This window comes from Notolepis coatsorum, assembly GCF_963971535.1.
Source record: "Notolepis coatsorum genome assembly, chromosome: 12".
NCBI classification, from domain to species: Eukaryota; Metazoa; Chordata; class Actinopteri; order Aulopiformes; family Paralepididae; genus Notolepis; species Notolepis coatsorum.
The window spans coordinates 59,431,411-59,453,946 of record NC_140176.1 but is presented as its reverse complement, the minus strand read 5'-3'; positions in this window follow the sequence as shown (position 1 = coordinate 59,453,946).

Genomic DNA, 22,536 nt, shown 5'->3' with positions numbered 1-22,536 from the left:
ATAGAGTGTAATAGTGTAATAGTGTGTAATAGTGTAATAGTGTAATATTGTGTAACAGTGTAATAGTGTAATAGTGTAATAGTGTGTAATAGTGTAATAGTGTGTAATAGTGTAATAGTGTAATAGTGTGTAATAGTGTAATAGTGTAATAGTGTGTAATAGTGTAATAGTGTGTAATAGTGTAATAGTGTAATAGAGTGTAATAGAGTGTAATAGAGTGTAATAGTGTAATAGTGTGTAATAGTGTAATAGTGTAATAGTGTGTAATAGTGTAATAGTGTAATAGTGTGTAATAGTGTAATAGTGTAATAGTGTAATACTGTGTAATAGTGTAATAGTGTGCTATGCGACTTGCGGGTTGTGTCATTGCACTCAGTAGGGATATCCTCTTTCATTGGTCTATGTTGACCACTCCCCCGATCATTAGGCCGCGCCCCCTTTTTGTATCCTTTGAACCGTTTGTCATAGAGACTCAAATCAAATCAAATCAAATTTATTTATAGGGCCCGACAACACACGTTAATGTCCCCATGGGCCGTACAGGTCTTCTTTAAACAAGTCAAGAAGACAACATAACAATAAGTCAAGAACAGAACAAGAACACCATAGGGTCCAAACATTTTTTAGATGAATGCAAATAAATGAAAGAATGCAAGCACTCCCAGACATACCCCACGCGAAGGTAAGGAAAAACTCACTAAAACCTAACAATAGGGAAAAAAGCTCCACAGGCAATGTGGAGGAGAGAAACCTTAGAAGGGCCGTTCAAGGGGGGATCTCCCTTCTTAGATGTCGGTGATAGTAGTGTTGCAGACGGACAGTTGGTAAGCATGCACTCATGTGTGTAGTGAAACACAGATGAGTGCATGCAATAGCAACTGTACATTTTGAAAAATTAAAGATAGAGTTGATAGCGGATCTATTTGAAGCACAGGGGCGGCGCAAGAGGGTCACGTCCTCCCCGTCTTAGTCACAGGACATTCAGCACTCCGGTCGTTGCTCAGGGACAGCCGGAGACAGGGGGAAGGGGGGGTGGCACAGAGAGGGTCGCGAACTCCCGGCATCATCGCGGGACATCCGGCACTCCGGTCACCACTACGAAACCTCCGAAGACAGGGGGGCACGCAGAGGGGGTCGCAATCTCCCGGCCTTCGTCAACGTCCAACACTCCGGTCAACACTCCAGGACAGCAAGTCATAGGAAGACAGGGAGACGGGACAGGCGTTAGACAGCTCATGAGATTGTAGTAGGCGGACATAGCAATAGATACAAGTGGTAGGCATATATGTGAATGGAGTAGATATATGAAGTAAGCGTATTATGTGAATAGAATAGAAGTACTTAACCCAGCAATGAAACCGCGTTGACTGTTAATCTGTTAACAGTCTGTTAATCAGTTGACAGGACCACGGACAGACGGCGGTGAATAACTGATCCAATGCCTCGGAGGTGCATGTAGAGCAGTCACTACAAGCTTGGCCAAGACCCAGAGGCATCCATCACCTTGGTCAGCGCCAGGAGACGGGTACTCAGAGAGAAGGGGGAGGGAGAGGGGGGGGGGGGGAGAGGGGGGGGGGGGGGGGAGAGTTAGAGAGTTCCCATGTTTGTGGTGCTGCAAAGGAGCAGACATGTAGTACCCTGTAGTGCCATGTAGTACCCCGTAGTGCCATGTAGTACCCTATAGTACCCCATAGTGCCATGTAGTACCCCGTAGTATCCTGTAGTACCCTGTAGTGCCATGTAGTACCCTGTGGTGCCATGTAGTACCCTGTAGTGCCATGTAGAGCTGTGTAAGCCATGTAGTACCCTGTAATGCCATGCAGTACCAAGTAGTACTCTGTGGTACCATGTAGTACCCTGTACCCTAACTAAACTACCCTATAGTAAACTACCCAGTGGTACCATGTAGTACCCTGTACCATAACTAAACTACACAGATTAATCTAAAGGTCAGTCCCCGACCAGGTGAGATCAAGGTAGGTTGAAGGAGAGAGAGAAAAGATGAGTCTTAAGCAGGGATTTAAAAGCTTCGACAGAGCAGGCGCCCCTGATGACGGCAGGTAATTTGTTCCACAGGTAGGGAGCGCGGTAGACAAAGGCTCTGTGGCCGGCGGATTTCTTTTTAACCCTAGGGGTCGATAGAAGCCCCGCATTTTGTGAGCGCAGAGCACGAGCGGGCGAGTATCGGGAGATGAGATCAGATAGATAGAGCGGTGCAAGCCCATTTAAAATTTTGTAGGTGAGGAGTAGCACTTTAAAGTCAGAGCGGGCTTGGATAGGAAGCCAATGTAGGGCGGACAAAACTGGTGTGATGTGATCAAATTTTCTAGTTCTAGTTAGTATCCGTGCAGCCGCATTTTGCACGAGTTGAAGATTTTTGATGCTTGAATTAGGTAAGCCTGAAAAAAGTGCATTACAGTAGTCCAGACGTGATGAGACAAAAGCATGAATCAGGGTTTCAGCATCAGCCAGAGTTAAAATGGGGCGTATTTTTGCGATATTACGAAGATGGAAGAATGCAATTTTGGTGACGTTTTTTATATGTGCATTAAATGAGAGGGAGGAATCAAAAATGACTCCGAGGTTTTTTATGGTGGAGCTCTGGGATACATGACAGGTATCAAAGTTGAGGGAGATGTCCTGAAACAGGCCTCTGTGGTTTGGGGGGCCAACAATTAACATCTCAGTTTTATCTGCATTAAGGAGTAGAAAGTTTTGCGACATCCATTTTTTGACGGCAAGCAAGCAGGCCTCAAGGTTTTGTAGTTGGGAGGAATCATTTGGCTTAATAGGTATATATAATTGGGTGTCATCAGCGTAAAAATGAAAGTTTATGCCAAATTTGCGTATGATATCGCCGAGGGGTAGCATGTAAATCGAAAATAGCAAAGGGCCCAGGACAGAGCCTTGTGGGACACCACATTGCACTGGGAGGGTCTCAGATGTTAAATCATTATAGACCACGCAGTGTGTTCTATCAGTTAAATAGGATTTAAACCAAGCTAGTGCGAGACCCCGAATGCCAACATGGTTCTCAAGCCGACCTAGAAGAATCGAGTGATCGATAGTGTCAAAGGCTGCACTGAGATCAAGTAATAAGAGCACAGAGGTGAGGTTTGAGTCAAGAGAGAGCAGTAAGTCATTTGTGACTTTGGTAACCGCCGTTTCGGTGGAGTGTAAGGCTCTAAAGCCAGATTGAAATGATTCATTAAGATTATTGTTTGATAAATGGTCAGTAAGTTGCGTTGCGACGATCCGTTCTAACACTTTGGATAGGAATGGGAGATTGGAGATAGGTCTGTAATTTTTCAAGATTAGAGGGTCGAGGTTCGGTTTTTTAAGTAATGGTTTAATGACGGCTGATTTAAAGGCCAGGGGCACCACGCCAGTAGACAAAGAGGTGTTGAAGATATTGAGTAGGGCAGGACTCGCGAGAGACCCTCTCCCGTTGGCCGGCGGTGCACAGGCGTCACCCACACTTTCACAATTTCCCCCGCGTGGAATTGTCTAGTTATATATATAATTTATAATAAGAGTCGATCAGGCTTAAAGATTATATATATATATATATACATATGAAAATATATTATAAATATATATGTTAAAAACAGAGGTAGTTTTATAGTGGTTGGTAAAAAAGTGATTGTTTTATCTCAATGTACTACGTGGCACTACTACATAGTGGTTGGTAAAGAAAATGTATTGCCGGGTCATGAGTGGATGAGTAACCACAATTTTCCATGTATAGCCCACAGCAGCAGTCCTGGGCACCATGGGAAAAAGAGGTTGTTTTTGTGTACTACAGTACATGGTACTACATAGTGGTTGTTTTTTCTCTGTGTACTACAGTACATGGTACTACATAGTGGTTGTTTTTCCTCTGTGTACTACAGTACAGTACACCTGTATATTTTCCCCAACGGAGTTTCACTTACGCGTTCGGTTTGCGCAATCTGATTGGCCACTGACGTTTCTCTCAGCGGCAATCGCGTTACCCCTAAGAAACTGGTTAAGCTTGGCGACTCTTTCGAAGTCGCTCTCTTTCGAAGATGGTTAAGGTTAGGGTTAAGGTTAGGGTTAGGGTTAGGGTTAGTTTGTTAAGGTTAGGGTTAAAGTTAGGGTTAGGGTTAGTTGGTTAAGGTTAGGGTTAAGGTTAGGGTTAGGGTTAGTTGGTTAAGGTTAGGGTTAGGGTAACAGCCTGCTGGCGCGATTGTTATGAGTAACGTGATTGGCGCTGAAAAAAACGTCAGTGGCCAATCAGATTGCGCAAACCGAACGCGGAAGTGAAACTCTGTTGGGGGAAATATACATGCGTACAGTACAGATGGTACCACATAGTGGTTGGTAAAAGAGGTTGTTTTTACTCTGTGTACTACATGGTACTACATAGTGGTTGGTAAAACAGATTGTTCTTCCTCTGTGTACTACAGTACAGTACACCTGTATATTTTCCCCAACGGAGTTTCACTTACGCGTTCGGTAACTAGTGGTTGGTGTTTTACATCATGAGCACTGTCCTAGTTTGTCCTTCTCTGTGAAGAGGTGCAACTGTAGTGGCCTAATGAGCAGGAAGGAGTGGACAGGCAATACCCTCTAACAGCCGTGGTTGTGGCTTGAGAGGAAAGGATTTATTTCTGCTTCTGTATTAACTTGGGAGTTAAAGGGCCTCCTCCTCCCGGGTCAAGATGTGGCTCTAAGTCTGTGTTGCATCATAACACCGCAGGGTGCACGGCTAGGTAATATTGATTGGGCTCGGCATAAAAGGAACCCCGCCTCCTCCTCAGCGGCTGGGGAGTTCACGGCTGAGATATCTTTAACTGGAAGATATCTGCAGAGAGACGCTCTATTTAGACAGCCTGATGTCAAGAGCGTGTTCGCCGCGGCTACATGTCTGTATCAAATCATTATGAACACGTGGGGTAGCACATGACGTTTAGGACCCCTGACACTCTGCTGAGATGTGTTTTCATGATCAATTACAGATTACAAACCGTTCATGTAAGTGCGTAAGTGAAGCACTTACCGTATGTTCCAATTTATTTCTGAGGATGAGCAGCGGCCAAATAATTGTTTTGCTTTTTTTTGGTATTCACAAATAATTGACCAACAGGGAAAACAGTGCTATATACAGCATACATTTATGTTTTGATATTATATATATATCCAAATTTGTCTGAACATACCTGCATATAACCCCTCTATATACTTACTTAAACACCTGCATACAACCCATAGCTCTGTATGATAGCATGTACAATAATGCTGTATATACCATTTATATATATTTATTATCACCGCATATATATCTACCACCTGTCTGTACATACCTGCACATAGACCGTTTACATATCTGTAGATACTAGATCTATATCTGTACATATGTAACGGATGGTATCGTGAAGCGCAGTCAAGAAGGGCTGGGGTGAGTAGCGGTGCTATGGGTTAAACTCACTCTCACATCATCAAAAGACGCATAGACACGGTACAAAGAAGTGAATTCACCTCTTGGTATAGCGGTCTGTGTTGTTGCACGCGGTGTGGCAGACCCGTGTTCGAATCTCCCTCGGGGCATCGAAGTTTGAGGTGACGTCACAACCGTTACAATGGTGCCGTGACCCGGATGCCTTGGGTGGAGTGGAGTGAGTTTAAGGAGGGTGAGTGTAACGGATGGTATCATGAAGCGCAGTCAAGAAGGGCTGGGGTGAGTAGCGTTGCTATGGGTTAAACTCACTCTCACATCCTCAAAAGACGCATAGACACAGTAACAAAGAAGTGAGTTCACCTCTTGGTATAGAGGTCTGTGTTGTTGCGTCGGAGACCCGTGTTCGAATCTCCCTCGGGGCATCGAAGTTTGAGGTGATGTTGTCACAACCGTTACACATATCCTATTCTTACTAGTTACGTTGATGACCAGTATGACTACTACCATACTGTCTTTATACCTGTATATACCGTACTTTTCGCACTATAAGCCGCACCTGACTATAAGCCGCAGCAGCTAAATTGAATGATGTGTACATATATAAGCCGCACTGGACTATAAGCCGCAGGTGTTTTAATGTTTAATTACCATATGTAATTAGCATTGGGACACAATACTGTCGGACAAATAACAAGAATTAACTCATTTACAAGTTGTATTAAGTTTAGCAAATAAGGGAACAGATAAATAACATTTCAATGCAGTCAAAAAAGCAATATTTAGATTTTTACATTTTCGGGTTTGGTCACGTCGAGTCACATATAAGCCGCACCGTTATATAAGCCGCAGGGTCGAGAAATTGGGGGAAAAGCTGCGGCTTATAGTCCGAAAAGTACGGTACTACAACTCTGTACATACATTTGATTAGCACTACACTCAGTCAGTGGCGGCTCGTGAATTCTTCACGGGGGGGGGGCGGAATTAATTAGTATCCCCCTCTATCTCTCCTTCTCTCTCTTCTCTCACACACAGCGCGACATGGAATCGATTCGTTACACAATCAGACCTAGTATGTGTAGTATTATATATCAAGAATAACTTCAGTATGAGTACAGGGCTGTACACATATTTTGCATATTGTTAAAGGGGCTATGCACTGCTATTCCTAGCACTATTTGGGCAACTTTACACAATTCCTTTCTATTGAAGACATTTGTAATTTTTTTTTCAAAAAAATTCATTGTTTTATATTTCTAATCAAGTACTCGAAACCATCATTTTTCAGCCTCGAGAAATCAGGCTGTTATGGCCTGGCTCCGCCCATAAGCACTTTGAGTGACAGTCAGACCACAGTCTGCACTGGTAGAGGGAGGGAGGGAGGGGGGGGAAGAGAGAGAGAGTTCAGTTCAGTTCAGAGTTTTTATTTGCCACATGGAATAATACAATCATAGTTTCTTCATTAAAAAATCATAAATAGTCATTCCATGGACAAAAGGAGCAGGAAGAAGAATAAATCTTATAGTTATATAGTTACCTGCCCCTTATTCCTAAACTAACATGTATTTTCTTAATGGTCGGCGTATAACCTTATTTACACAAATAATCATTTATACCATGAGAGAGAGAGAGAGAGAGAGAGAGAGAGAGAGAGAGAGAGAGAGAGAGAGAGAGAGAGAGAGAGAGAGAGAGAGAGAGAGAGAGAGAGAGAGAGAGAGAGAGAGAGAAGCCCCTCCCTCTCTCTTCCTTTTTTTCTTTCTATCACTCTCCCGTTCGGAGGTGTGTGTCGCGCGGACCTCCGTGCGGCAGGTCCCCCCCCCCCCCAAGTGCCCCCTCTCTCTCCCTCCCTCCCTCTCTCTTCCTTTTTTTCTTTCTATCACTCTCCCGTTCGGAGGTGTGTGTCGCGCGGACCTCCGTGCGGCAGGTCCCCCCCCCCCCCAAGTGCCCCCTCTCTCTCCCTCCCTCCTTCTCTCTTCCTTTCTGTCCTTTCTCTCCCACTCGACTCTCGCTGATGAGACGAGGCAACTTTTTTCTTTTCTTTCTTTCAATCTCCCGTGTGGCGCGCGGCCGGCAGGTACCCCCCCCCCCCCCCCCCCCCCCCCAAGTGCCCCCTCTCTCTCCCTCCCTCCCTCTCTCTTCCTTTCTCTCGGCTCCCTCTCGGCTCTCTCTTCCTCTCGGCCCCGCAGCCCCACTCGCTGTCTAGTCTAGGTAGAATGGGGGCGGGCATTAGCTCCAACCACAGAGCCAATCGCATCACTGTGTCTATCCACAGCGCCCAGTGACGTGCTCAGGGACTTCAAATCAAAATGACCCGATTTACTAGAGGCACAGAGGGGTTGGGCTGAAACGGAGCAATTCGCCAATATGGTATTTAGACCCTAAAACACATTGATACGAACTCCTATTACTATAATACAATGCTAGAGACTGAAAAATGACATTTATAATGCATGGGACCTTTAAACGAGCCAAGGCTAGCTATTAAACTATCGATATGAATCGAAAACGGGGGACCCTGATGTAAACAAGACAAACGTCTTTCTCTGGTCTGCATCCCCTTAACAATTGTGTGTATTGAGCCGTACTGTATTGTACCCATTCTGCAATCTGTTAATAAAGTTTTCATTCATTCATTCAAACATAGACGATATTGAACAAGCCATAATCCACTTATTTTCAATCCAAAAGAAACTCCACTCCAGAGAGAGAGAGAGAGAGAGAGAGAGAGAGAGAGAGAGAGAGCGTTAGTTAGTTAGTTAGTTTAGCATTAGCTGAGTGGCTAACAGCGGCTAACGTTAGCTGAGTGGCTAAGAGAGAGAGAGAGAGAGAGAGAGAGAGAGAGAGAGAGAGAGAGATTTAACTCACTTTGTTTAATTGAAACGTGGTTCAGCCGGAGGGCTTGATAAAGTGTATGTCCACTGACTGTCCCCCAGACTGTTGTCGATGTATATCCACTGCCCACTGTCCAGACTCGAGACTGCATCACAACACAACACACAGCATCGAACATCCTGCAAACTACCTGGTGTTCTACCGTCCACTTCTAAGCAAAACCGAGAAATGCGGCTACGGAAAAGTACTGTCGTCGCCGCGTCGGCCAATCAGAGAGCGTCTCCGAGAAATGCGGCTACGGAAATTATAGACGCCTCTTCAAAACATGCCAGTGTTCCATCATAATACATCATATTTCAACGCACAGCGCGTTACGCACTGATTGGCTGCGACGGATACAGCGATGAAACAGTCCACGGCGTGCACGCGCACTCAAAGCGCTATTGCGTCTAGCCCGAGAGAAATGCGGCGAGGAGAAATGCGGCTACGGTAACGGAACGTATTCTCTATCAGACAGTGAGTCACTTCCTGTTCAGGAAAACGATTATTTATATTTGATATATTAACGTTATATTGTGCATTGGAAACACAAACATACTTAAAATGAGTAAATATTATTCATTTTAAACATGTTTATATTATTTATAGGGCTATAAAACAAATAAACTAAAAAAAAAAAATCGTATTCTTCTCTCGTTTAACCAGGGTTAACCAGGGGGGGCGGCGCCCGAGCGCCCCTAGTGGCCAGCCACCACTGCACTCAGTAGTAATGTGTAATGTATTGTGTATATTTTGTACCCAGTTTAATCACCTGTATATTATATATTGCTGTTGCACTTTACTGCTACATTTGCACTCTGGTTGGATGCCAAACTTATTTGCGTTGTACTGTACTTGTGCTGCATAATGACAATACATTTGAATCTTTGAATCTAATTGACCAACAAGGCAAACTCAACATGTGATGACTTGACATAAAAAACGGTGCCCCAGTGTGTAGTAGAGATGAGAAGCTTACCCCCCCTGGATCCCCCCCTGTCATACTGCACATACTGGTGTGGCCGTATTTAGCAACAGACCTGCCTGACCTCTTGTCAGAGAGTCACACAAACTGGATTACCTGGCGACGCACCTCTGATTCTCTAATCCCGGCTCTGTCTCCCAAAGATTAGTCACGAGGGAAATCAGCTTGCATGCGATGCTGAGAAGTGACACACACACTCCAAAAAATAAATGGTCTTACCCTCCACACGCCGATGTTGTTATTATTCCTGAACAGCACTAGATTGAGCTTTTTGCTAAATAGATGCTAGAGCCAGAGGCTCTGAAATATTCATTGAGCTGTTTCCTTCTTCCCCTCATTGCTTGTGTTAGATACTGAGTGAGTGGAGAAGGGAGTTGTTTGGTTAGATTCCATCAGAAACAAAGACCAGGATATGTAGATTTTTACATACATTTTAAAAGGAACACTCCAACATTTGGGGGAATACACTTATTTACCATCTCCTCCAGAGTCAGACGAGAAGATAGATAGTAATTTAATCTCTGTGCATCCTGTACAGATAGAGATCCGGTAGCATGGGTGTGTGTGTTTTTTATTTATTTTGACAATAAATAAAATCAGAATTTGTTCTTACTTGCTTGCCTGGGTAAATAAAGGTTAAATAAATGCAAAAAAATATACGATACCGATAATTTCCGATATCACATTTTAATGCCAATATCGGTAGGCCGATAATATCGGACATCCCTAATTTACAGTGATATTTTATCCACCAGAGACCATTAAAATGTAGACTTTTAAAATCACTTGTGCTTCCTCCCCCCCCTAATCATCTACCATCAACTTGCCAAGTAGGGCATACTGTAGCCCTGATGTCACTAAGCTCCAGGGTTCAGTCTGTTTGACTGGCTGCTATTAGCCTTGGCAGAGTGACACATTATGGCTATATATACCTAATGGACCATGTTCATTAAAGCACATCAGGAAGAAATGTTTTATCCTTGGACATATTTGCGTAGCGACTCGAATACCATGTCTAACAAGTGAACGCTCCATATTCGGCTGATACTGAAAATGATAGATGAACGTTGAGTGGGATTTACGAATGGGTTCCGATTGGCAGAAACCCAACCCAACAATAAGTTAATATACTATATAATCATGTCAACTTGGAAAAAAATCCAGTTTTGCTCAAACATGCACATGTAAACAGATCACTTCGGTATACATTTAGAAACTCTTGTTTATAGCTTTCATGATTATGTAGTAATTGAGTAAAAGTACAAGTATACAAACCTAATAATACTTGAGTAAAGTACAAATCTGTAATAAAGTACAATTACTCAAGTACTTTACACCCCTGATTGTCTCACTGAACACTCAGAGAAGCTTGTCGGTGTTAAGGTACCTACGGCTGTGCTGACGAGGCCACACCGGTGGCCACGTTCAAACTCATTTACTCTCAATAACTGTCAAACTAAATGAATGTTTCGCAAAACCGTTTAGAGTTTTTGGACGCGTGCGAGATCATGTGCAAAATAAATCAGCATTGTTTTCTGGTGAGGTTACCCTTTAAATAATTGATAAACAGAAATGGAGAGCTGAAAGACCCTCCGTTCACAAGTCCACCATAGTGCATCAGATGTTAAACGTCACCCGACATCCAGTCTCTCATCCAGCTATTATTATGGATGAATCATTGGCTTTGTGGTTTCTGCGCCTGCCCCCGTCTCATAGTCCCGACTTGGATTTCATCCCCAGCCAAGGCACCCGGACCCCATATTGATTGCCTCAATGATTCAAAGGGCATAGTGAGTCACCGGCAGCCAATACAAAATGATAAAATGAAATAAACATTCCCTTAGAAATATAGGCTTAGGACCATTCCAGTCTAATTTTGACTGTTTTCTAATAACTTCTCACCATTACTAGAGATTACCCCCATCTTTAACACATCTTTTGTTCATGGTTCGGGTGTATAACGTGTATATTTTGGTAGATCTCGGCCTACCCGTACCCTTGTGAAAATCATTGTATCGCTAACGTTACTGTATTGCTCTACTACAAACCAGTCTATTTAGCAAACCGGGAGACAATGACAAACGCAGCGCGGAGGATTGCAAGAGTGTAGCAAAGGTGAAACGACACAGTGGTTTTCAGAATGCTGAGTTACATATTATGCCTAGAAACTGTCATAACAACATTCAAGTCTTATCGAGTTTTTCTGCCCCTTTTAACATTAGTGGTGAATTAGACTTGGTGTAGTCCTTTAAATGTAAAGAATCACTCGTTTCAAAAACAGTATCACTAATTACCACGGCAAGCCTATAGAAAATTATTCTATTTAATAATAATTATTATTATTATCATAAATATAACATATAAATGTAAAAAAATTGTAAAAAAAAAAAAAAAAAAAATATATATTAATAATTATTATAAATATTTGTACCAAACTCGTACCGAACCGTGACCCCAATACCGAGGTACGTACCGAACCATGGCTTCTGTGTACCGTTACACCCCTACCATCCAGTACAACAGTATACAGCACCATGGCAACAGTATCAGCACCATGGCAACAACAATTCCTGGATAGCTCAGCTTAGTTTTTCCTGTTTGGTTGGAGTGACTGACACGAAAAACAACCAATGTTCTGTGATGATGTGGACGTTAAGCTATCCGACGACTTAGGCTCAACTGAGCTCTATAATACCCTTGCTATTTGTGCTCATCTCGAGGATCTATTGAGTAGGCTGGCTCGGTGACAGATATAAAACAGTATATGCAACTTTACGTCATAAATCATGGGATGACTGTCCTCCATCGTACCTGGGTCTCTAACCTTTTTGCGTGGGTATTGTTTCCAATAGCCACCTATGGGCAGCATGGTTGTTGGCTATGCAGCCTAATTGCTTTACTAAAAGGACCAAAGACGCCAGGGAGGCTGGCATCACTTCCCACACGTCAGTATGGAGTAGAAGAGATATTTATTTATTTTACATATGGGTCTAACTTAAACTACACTTTTTAAAAAAATAATTACGTTTTTACATTAACAGACCAAATGGTATTGCTGATTGCTAGCTCTCAACATGTTATCACTTTACTTTTCTACTGTACTATAATTGTATTGCCTGTATTAATGTCTTCTACTATTACCATGCCCATACCTGTACCCCCCACTACCTCCCGCATGCTGCTATGATGCCTGCATTTCCCCAAGGGGATCAATAAAGGAATATCTTAATCGTAATATGAATCTTAAACAAAGACGTTATAACCAGCAAACATTTTAATGTTAGCCAAGCTAACTTCGAGCTCAAAGCTAATACATAATATCCAGTAGGTGTGTTTCTCTATTGTGTTTCTGATTGTAATTGGCTGCCAATATAGGCCATAATACCACATATATTTAGGATTTTTACATAAAGGATATTGCTTAATGTAAAATATTAGCCATTCAGAATACCAAATACAGTTTTTACATATTAAGTTCAAATATTAATTGTATAGGGGAGAACGGGGGACATTGTCACACGGGGTAGGTTGTCACATTCATTATTCTTTTACCACCAGAGGATCCTGTCTCCCATACTTTGGTATTTAAATGTCCAGAATTGGGTGAATTTGAGGTGAGAAGACTTTTTGTGTTTTTCATGTCCATTTGTAAATATTCCGTCCTCAGTATTTTTCTTCTAGGCTTTTACACAATTGGGTTATAATGAAACAATTATTACCCTTAAAAAGTGTGAAGGGATAGCTATAGTTTAGATTGTTGTTCTAGGTCAAGGACTACAGCCCCCTCAGCATCGACGGGGCACCAGTTGAGAGAGTGAACAGTTTCAAGTACCTCGGAGCCCACATATCCGAGGACTTGACATGGACCACACACATTGACAGTGTTGTGAAGAAGGCAAGACAACGCCTCTACTTCCTCAGGCGCCTAAGGAAGTTCCAAGTCAGTCAGAAGATCCTTAGGAACTTCTACTCATGTACAATAGAGAGCATCCTGACCGGCAACATCACCTCCTGGTTTGGGAATAGCACTGCAAAAGACCGTAGCAGACTACAAAGAGTGACACGTTCAGCCGAACGCACAATTAGAGGGGGGCTTCCCACCCTCCAGAACATTTACAACAAGCGGTGCAAGGGGAAGGCTAAGAGAATTATTAAGGACTCGAGCCACCCGAACAACTGCCTCTTTGAACTGCTGCCGTCAGGCAAGCGATACCGGAGTCTTATGGCGAGCACAGAAAGACTCAGAAGGAGCTTCTATCCCCAGGCCATCAGGCTGCTAAACGAACAATAATCGCTAAACAAACAATAATCACTATGCAACAACCATCAAATGCACACAGCACACACACCCACACGCACACACTCACTCAAACAAACAACACACTGCAGCACCCACTCTCCACACTTTAGATCACACAAACACACCTACACTTTATATTTATTGATAAAGGATTTGCACTACAACTCGTACACCTACTGTGAATTGTACCTAAACTGCACCTCGTCCATTTATGCCTTGCACTATATAGTATTGTATATTAGTACACTGCACAGTATTGTATATTGTATGGTAACTACGTCTACGAACATTGTACATATGTCTAAACTGAACACTGTGACCTCTTTTTTTACTTCTAATTTTTACTATGTTTTTATTTCATACTTATCTTGTCATGCACAGTCTCTGGAGCGCAACAGTAAGAAGCATTTTGTACAAAAGTATTCTGTACTTCTGTATGACAACTATTAAAGAAACTTGAAACTTGTTAGCTAGCTAACTAGTTGTTAGATGGCTGTTAGCCTTGATGCTATCAAGACATTCCAGTTGGTTGGTCGTCACATTTTATTTGGGGTTTGTTGTCACATGTTGTGTAGGCTATTATTTTTATTGTTAGTTGTGTTCTTATTTTGTTATATAGGATGGCCTAAAGATGTGTTTCCTGTTTATGTTCATTAAGATGCATTAAGTTATGTATTTGTCAACTTGTCAATGCAATTACACTTTCAAATTTAGTTCTGCCTTCTTGTCTATTCTCAGTCCTTGCCCCACAATGGTGGAATGAACTACCCACCCCAGTTAGGACAGCCGAAACCTGTCCAATCTTTCGCCGTCGACTAAAGACGCACTTCTTCAATCATTATCTGAAATCTAAATCTTGTCTTCTTTTTAAGATTTTCCCATTAAAAGTTTTAAAACACATGGTGACAACCAACCCCATAGTGTGTGACAACCATCCCCATGATGGGGTTGGTTGTCACAATGTGTCAGAGTGTCTTTGATAGGTGATTAACTCTTTGTTACAATACGTTGGAAAATGAGAGGGATACACATTTCAAGCCATGCAACATCTTAAGCTTCAATTGAATGTAGGAATGACTATTGAAAGATGTTTTGATTATGAGCAATTCACACTAGAGTAAACCGTGTGACAACGTCCCCCGTTCTCCCCTACAATTAAGGCTGTCAAAGCGTGTTAACACAAAATTATTTTAACGCCACTAAAGGGTCATCCTTTTGTGTTAAATGGCTGCTTAAACAAAAAAATTTGGATGAATAGTTCAAGTGTAAAGTTCAGCACACTACTGTGTTAGTAATCATTACTATGTAATGTTACAGTTAGTAAATTGGTATGCCCATCTGCAATTCTTTTGTTGGGCTTTTTATTTGATAATATTCTTTTACAATGCAGTTTGCACATCTTAGTTACTTGAAAATTATGGACAGTATTTCTCATTGTGGCAATAAATAAACATGCATTTTTTTGCATAAAGCAAGCATGTGTCTACTCTCATGTTGATAAGAGTATTAAAACTTGAAAAATATCAGTTTAAGGTAGATTTAGAACAGATAAAAAATATGCGATTAATTTGCGATTAATCGCGAGTTAACTATGGACAATCATGCGATTAATCGATTGACAGCCTTATATACAATATAAATGTACAATTATAAAGGTTTAAATGAGATTATCTTCATGATTGAAAGCATGTTTTTTTTTCTTGGAGCTATTATAATCCAATTTCTACAGTATTTCAGTTGTCTGGTTGTGAGAAGTGGATTTTGCAACACAGCCCAATCGCTGAACACAGGAGAGGAGAATGGAGCGTTTCAAGGGGTTTTAATTGTATTTCCCAAGCAGACAGCAGACAGCAGTACAACAGGAACGTGCAACAGAACGGGGTTAGAATGTTCTTGGGGGGGTGAGGACAGGTGCACTCCCGGTGCAGCTATGGGCAGAGGACACAGGTCTGTGTCTGGAGAGAGAGCAAGTGTAACGGGGAAGCCCGTGGGTATGTCCACAGTCACGGAAACAGGTGTGTTGACGAGTGACTGTGGCAGTGCGGGCTGGTAAATTAAACTCACTTCCCCATAACAGGGTTAACAGACGCATAGGTACGGTAGTTAGGAGTGAATTCACTTCTTAGTGCAGCGGCCTGTGTCGTTGGACGCGGGAGCCCCCTGTTCGACTCCCCCTCGGGACATTCTCATTTAACATCAAACACAACGCAGAACCAGTATGATCCGTCACAGTGGTGCCCAGTGACCCGGATGTCCTGAGGGGCGTGAGTTTAGGGAGGTGAGTGTAACGGGGAAGCCCGTGGGTATGTCCACAGTCACGGAAACAGGTGTGTTGACGAGTGACTGTGGCAGTGCGGGCTGGTAAATTAAACTCACTTCCCCATAACAGGGTTAACAGACGCATAGGTACGGTAGTTAGGAGTGAATTCACTTCTTAGTGCAGCGGCCTGTGTCGTCGCCCGCGGACGCGGGAGCCCCCTGTTCGACTCCCCCTCGGGACATTCTCATTTAACATCAAACACAACGCAGAACCAGTATGATCCGTCAGACCGTCACACAAGAGCACTTCTTGTGTAGTACGGGATGTCCAGGCAGGAAGGCGCACTGGAACGGGGATCCTGGGGCACAAGAGAAACGGATTAGAGCAAGGAATACACAAGAGCAGGTTAGCAGAGCTTCAGGCCAAGACGTCGTACCTAGGTAGTGATGTTTAACACCACGACGACTTCTGGTCAGCGTCGTCGAGTAGAAGTAGGGTCTTCATCAACGGGGGATGGGATACAGCTGTGAGGAGTGAGGTGCCTGACAGCGTGTGAATCAGAGGTATGAGGTGCAGCTGGGCTGAGTGACGGGAAGTGAATGGATGCTGGCCATAATATGGGTGTGAGGCTTCCGTGGAGGAAGAGAGGATGAGGAGGAGTGCGTGGTGGATGGAAAGGAGGATGAAGAGGAGTGTGTGGTGAATGTGAGGGGAAAAGGAGGGGGAGTGAAGTACGCTCGTGCCGTGACTATGACACTGGTTCGATCTTCACAGGCACAGTTATCTATATTAAACGATTATAAAGACAACATATGCCTCTTTTCACCATTGGTTTCAATTAAGCAAGTTTAGAACTGTAAGATGGCTGCCATATGGTCCCATTCCAGAATGTCAGTTGATTATGACACAGTTACATATCTATGGGCCAGGTGGCTCTTTGTATTTCTTTATTCTTTAGATTGTATCCGACTGCTTAGAATGTGACTATACTAAGTAAAGGGAGGTACATGGGTTCCTTGGAGCGCTGCCAGAGGCAAGACTGCAGTGGTTGAGAATCGAATGTTAACCTGCAACGTGTGTAAAGCTAGAGACATTGATGTAATGTTACCACCAGCTTGTAAATAAGCCAGTAAGAGCACATGCTGTCAGGCGCACACATGGTTGTGCACAGCAGGCACCCACACACACACAAACAAACAAACAAACAAACAAACAAACAAACAAACAAACAAACAAACACACACACACACACACACACACACACACACACACACACACACACACACACACACACACACACACACACACACACACACACACACACACACACACTCTGATGCACACGCACACAGTATATTTTACAAACATGTGGTATTCATCTATTCCACGTGGCCTGCATATAGGCTGATTCGATATTGTTAGGTGCTTGGTAGGAGCATGTCTAAGAGCACTGTGCTATATGGATCTGCTGGTGGGTTAATTTGTGTATGCACATAGTGCATGTGTTCACTTAGTCACCTCTTCAGTCACAGAGCTGGTTTGTCATCCACACACTCCCGACTGCACACCCTTCCGAGCGCCTACAAAGAGCTAGTGCACTTGTTGTTTGGAAATAGGATGTGAAACGATACACATGAACGTATCTCCAGTCATACCTGTCCTGCAGCGCCAGGCAAACCGCTATCGATTCTAGTGGATCAATGTGGTGATTCAGTGACGTACATTTTCCTCTCACAGCTTGGGAGAGGCAAGTGCTCCCCCCCTGCCTGTCCTCGTGCATCGACATGAACACCGATAGCCCCCCCCCCCCTGAGGGAACGCCTTCTCTGATGGCGGCCTGCTGATCGGGTCTGCCGACGCTGACTGGGGAACTGTGGGTAGTCTCCATTTGTGAATTGTGATATGTCAGATTCAGTTACTGCTGCCTGAACCAAGGCTGAAGGTGCCGCATGGGATGCAGTCTCAAATACACTGCCTGCTGCCATGGTACCCGGGAGACACAAAACCGCTAAGCCGTGATGGTAGCTTCTGGATGCATTTTGGCTAGTTCTGCACATATGGTAGCACTTCCTGCCTGGGTTTACTTTAGGGAGCCTCTCTGTCAGCCTCTCCGTTGACGTGGTTAAAAAGATCTAGCCAAGTGTACTAGAACCTGTCTTTCCAATGAGCCCAGGAGGATCCAGTCAACCAGATAGTAATACATTCTGATACCAAGATGACAGAGAGGCTCTAAAGCTGTCTCCACCAGCTTGGACACGGTTTTGGGGGTCAGGATCTTTCAGGTCTACTGATGCAAACCAATCCCTCAAGTTGATAGACTTCAGCAGCTGTGGAATGGACAGCATTCTGCCATTCACAACCGTTGAAGACATCCAATCCAGAATCAGGCATGCCTTCTTTGGAACTAGGTAATAATGGGAGTAAAACCTGCAGTTTCCTAGTTTGGAAGAACGAGAGCAATGACATCCTTTGTGAGCAGCTATTTTATCTCCACTGAGAGCGCTGCCACTCCTATCCTAGGATGGATGATTGGCTGTGTCTCCATCACCCCTGAGAATGGGTGAGGAGAAGCTGCACATTTTAGTCTGGTACACTGTTGTAGCCATCTTCTCACCTCGTGGGAAGATTGCATTCTCATTCCCATATCTCAGCGTCTGAGTCTGTAGGTGTCGGATGCGAGCATGGGATGCCCTGGTGACTTCTGCTGTTTTAACTGGGGATTGCGGGAAGCCTGGATCTTTCGTTTCTCCCGCTACTTGGTCAGATGTGCCTAGAAGCCAAGGCAGCATCAGGGCAGAGAGCGCCAGATGTGGACGGACTTGACACGAAGGTCACCTGCTACTTTCCTTTTTCAGAACCTGTGGGGTTGATGGAGAGGGTTGCTTCACCTCCCTCGGAGCTGGCCTTGGAGATGCTGTAGAACAGACATGCCAGGATCAGGGGGCATAGAAGGAGGCGTAGGAGGCTCTGCTGTCTGTGCTATGCTGCCGTCTACATTGTTTTCTTTTTTTTATCTACTTTTTTCTTCTTCTTTTTCTGTGATTTTTCTCCCATCCCAATTTACCTCTCGTGCCAATTCTCCCTCCCCTGTCCTGACCGTTGCTCGCATGTGCCCCCCCACTGGCCGGTCGTAGGGAGGATAGAAGCCCATTACATGTCCCCTCCGATACATGTGGAGGCAGCCAGTCACATCTTTTCACCTGCCAGCGCGGACTCTCATTGGCGAGGAGTAACGTGTAGGAGGCTCACACTGCCCCCGCCATTTTCCTGTCTTTGCTGTGCAGGCGCCCTGACCGACCTGTAGGAGTCGCTGTTTACAACGACCAGACTACCACCCATCGACTCTCCTCCCGCTGACTCTGCCAAATGAGTCAGTATGACGGCCAGCCCAAGCCGGAGGCAACGCTGACAACCGGATTCGATACCGGTGTCTCTTGCGTTGGTGACGAACGCAATGTCCACTGCACCAGCCAGCCGCCCGTCTACATTGTTTTCTAAAGCTGGAAGAGATGCAGCGTCAACCGGTTCTTGTCTTGATCTGCTTTAGCCAGCTTATCTGTCCATGTTCACTAGCACAGTGAGGTGTATGGAATGGCTCTCAAGCTTTTGAGAGGCTTGGAAGAAGTGGCACTGCAGTATTATGTCATTATCTCTGCCCCGTACCAGAGGACCGGCCACTGTTTTGGTAAGGGAGTGAAGGGTGTTTGCTACCAGGTGAATCTCCTGTGCATCTGTGTCTTTCCAGGGGACTAAAACCAGAACCAACTCCTCTTCTCAGCGAGGAAGACTTTGGTGTCGTTGATGAATTCCACGATGTCTGGAAATGCTTGAGTGATGAAAGCTGCCGCTGCTCCTTGCATCAAAATGCCTCACTGGTGGTGGACGAGCTTGAAGCACCAGAGGCTACCATGTCATCCAGATCAGAAACCACATGCGATGGTTGTCCTGAGCTCGGCAGGTACCCCACTCAGCACTCTTGATGAGGGCCATGTTCTGTGGTGGTCCAGACCAAGATAGACCATGCAGCGGCTGTAAGTGATGGTTGGATATGGCATGCTGCCATGGCATCCAGGGCAGGCACACATCTCCACACGTTGAAGGGTATAGACATCGCTCCAGTTTGCTGAAGATGACCTGGAGAAGGTGGTCAAGATATGTGGTATTATATACCCATGGAGATGTGGAATTATGCTAAAAATGTCTGTGCCACTCATTGCATATGACTGGCTGGTGATCAGGAGCCAATGGCTGTTCGGGGATTATCCATAGTGTTGGCTTTGAATCTAATCGCTAACCATGTATAATGATACAAAAATATCAAATATGTGAACACCCAGGTGGTGGGAGGGGAGTAGGGTGGGAAGTGGTGGTCTGGTACAGTAGACTCTAGTGTCACATCTCTCCTACTACACTGAAATTACAATATCTGCTGTAGCAAATGCTCCACTGTTTGTAATTGTAATTACTAAATATAAAAACAAAAAAACTGTATGTGATGAATAAGCATGTTAAACTGTATTAGTAGTAAGTAAGTAAGTAAGTAAGTAAGTAAGTAAGTAAGTAAGTAAGTATTTATAAAGCACCTTTCATACATGTCATGTAGCTCAAAGTGGTGAATAGGCTTATCCAAATCCTATATCCACACACAGTATTATACTGTATTTTAGTACAATATGTTGGTCATAATAGTGAGTGACTAAATATGTTACACTGAGCTACATCTTTAGGAATGGGGTTGCACTCAGGCAAAGAATATATATATATGTCTGCAAAAGGTTGAAATTAATGTCATGTAGACACAGAATGTTTTCAGCCCTCCGGCCTTCATCAGTGATCACACACACAAGGAAATTCTTGTCTGAGTGCAAACCGCATTCTTCTATACAGACACATCTGAGGCACTAACATGTCGGGAGTGGCTTCCTACTGAAAGTTACATTGAGCGACATCAATCAATCCATCCATTCATCCATAAATCAACAGGGTTGTGTATTACTGGATTACATGCAACTGGAGCACAGGACTACAAACATTTGGCAACTCTAATAAATTACACAGTAATCAGATACAATTATATATATATGTTTGATTCAAATGTATTGTCATTATACAGCACAAGTACAGTACAACAAAACGTTTGGCACCCAACCAGAGTGTAAATGTAACAGTGCAGTAGTAATATACAATGTACCGGTGATTAGACTGGACATAAAATATATACATTGTGTACTACTGAGTAATAGTGCTAATCAGATGTATGTACATTACAATGATACAGGTATAAAGACACTGTGGTAGTAAATCATACTGGTCAGCAGCATACCTAGTAAGAGTAGGTATGGTATAATATCCCTGTATATATCTGTATATATACAGATAAATATATAGTATCTATCTACAGATTATGTAACAATTAGTATATGCAGGTATGTACAGACATATGTGGATAAATATATATATATATATATATATATATATACGGTATATACAGCATTATTGTACATGATATTCATACAGAGTGTAGGTAATTATGATTACTATGATTACAGTTTAAGGTAGTTGACAGTAGACAGTGAAAGCAGTAGGCAGGTATAAATTGAGTATAGTTAACTTACCCACACAATATGGGTAAGAGAGCCTTGGGTATAGGCAATCTAGTTCTGAGTGTGTATGGTATGGGGCGGGAGCGGCGCTGTCATCATGGTACAGAGATCAGGGAGATGACAACTGAGGGAAAGAAGCTGTTCCTGATTCTGCTTGACTTGAATCGGAGATTCCTGTAGCGCCTTCCAGAGGGGAGGAGTGCAAACAGTCTGTGATTGGAATGAGAGGTGTCCTTGACAATGATGTGTGCTTCCTCAGACCCTATTTGTAATGAATAGACTAAGTTGCATTGAGTGATTTACCGGTGATGTGTTGGGTGGTTTTCACCACCTTCTATAGTGCTTTCCGGTCTGAGGCAGTGCAGTTGCCGTACTGCACTGTGATGCAGTTGGTGAGTATGCTTTGTATGGCGCACCGCGGCACCGGTAAAAGTTCACCAGAATCTGAGGAGACAGGTGGCCTTTCCTCAGTTGAGGACCAGGTTGTTGTCTGCGCACCACGCAGCCAGGTGCTGGACCTCCTCCCTGTAGACCGACTCATTGTTGTTTTTGATGAGGCCCACCACCCTTGTGTCATCTTCACAACTTGATGATGGTGTTGGTGCCATGTACAGGAGTGCAGTCGTGGGTGAAGAGGGAATAGAGAAGGGGGCTCAGCACACAGCCTTGCAGGACGCCGGTGTTCAGGGTGAGGATGGAGGAGGTGAGGTGTCAGCTTAGACATGATATAGCTGGAGCACCTAATTGGTGGATGAAATCATGATTTTCTTTTGTTTTGTTTAAGACCTCGGTCAGCTGCTCAGCGCAGTTCCTGAGCACACAGCCGGGGATGCCATCAGGGCCAGCTGCCTTTTGTGCATTAGTCTTTCTCAGTGTGATACACACGTTGGTGGGGGAGAGAGTGAGGGGTTGGAGGTTAGTAGGGAGAGCAGCCTCGATGTGCGCCTCCTGGTTGTCCCTGTCAAAGCAGGCATAAAAGTTATTGAGCTCATCAGGGAGGGAGGGAGGGGTCAGTAGTTGGGGGAGAATTGTTGGTTGGTTTATAGTCCGTGATGGCCTGGATGCCCTCCCACATGCGTCAGGAGTCTGAGTTATTGA